This window comes from Rhea americana, unplaced genomic scaffold (genome assembly GCF_003343005.1).
Source record: "Rhea americana isolate MKP2758 unplaced genomic scaffold, rheAme1 scaffold_728, whole genome shotgun sequence".
Classification (NCBI taxonomy): domain Eukaryota; kingdom Metazoa; phylum Chordata; class Aves; order Rheiformes; family Rheidae; genus Rhea; species Rhea americana.
The window spans coordinates 3,931-5,081 of NW_028186899.1; positions in this window are offsets into that span (position 1 = coordinate 3,931).

Genomic DNA, 1,151 nt, shown 5'->3' on the forward strand with positions numbered 1-1,151 from the left:
GTCCTGACGCCGTGGGGCACCCGGGGGGCCCCGAGGGCTGGGGGAAGCCTGAAGGCCAGAGGGAGCTGCACCCCCCCCTCCAGGACCAAGGGGGGACCTCAAATTTATAGGGGACCCTCAAGGGCTGGGGGGAGTCCTCAGGGATTGTGGACAACTACCAAGGGCTATGGGGGGACCTCAAGGATTATGGGGGATCTACCAGGGTCAGAGGGGACCCCAAAGTTATAGGGGACCCTCAAGGGCCATGAGGGATCCTCAAAGGTTAAAGGGGACCTACAAAGGCCATGGGGGGACCTCAAGGGCCACAGGGGACCCTCCAGGGCCATGGGAGACCCCAAGAGCCATGAAGGACCCTCCAGGGCCAGGGGGGATCTCTTATAACTTCAAAAGGTTACAAGAGACTCTCAAGGGCTATGGGAACCTCAAGAGTTATGGGGGGGGGGGCCTAGAGGGCTATGGGGGACTCTAAGGGACATGGGGGACCTTCCAGGGCCAAGAGCCCCTCCAGGGTAACAGAGGACCCTCAAGGGTTATGAGGGCCCTCAAGAATTCTGCAGCACCCCAAGGGTTTTAGAGGACCTTCAAGGACTATGAGGGGCCCTCAAGGGTTATAGGGACCCTCATATGAAGGACCCTCGAGGGCCTTGAGGGACCCCAAGGGCCATGAGGAACCCTGAAGGGCCAAGGGGGCCCTCAAGGTTTATGGAAGACCATCAAGAGTTATGGGGGACCATCAAGGTTTACGGGGGACCCTCAAGAACCATAGGGGGGTTCCTGGGCTATAGGAGGGAACTATGGGGTGGGGGCAGAGGACCACAAAGGTTATGGGGGGGGGCCTTTAGGGCCATGGGGAACCCTCAGGAGTTCTGGGGGACCTCTAATGTTACGGGGGGGACCCTGGAGGGTTATGAGGGACCCTAAGGGCTACAGGCGACCCTCGAGCGCTAAAGGGGACACCCAGGGCTATTGGGGATCCCAGGCGCTCTGGGGGGACCCGGGGGGCTCTGGGGCACCCCCAGAGCCGGGAGGGGGGGGGCGGAGGCGCTGGGGGACCCCCCTCATGCCCACGGTGGAGGGCGCGGAGGAAGGGGGGGGCGGCCCCGAGGAGCGCGGCGTGGCCCCAGCGGGCTCCCGTCCCCGCTCCCCCGCCC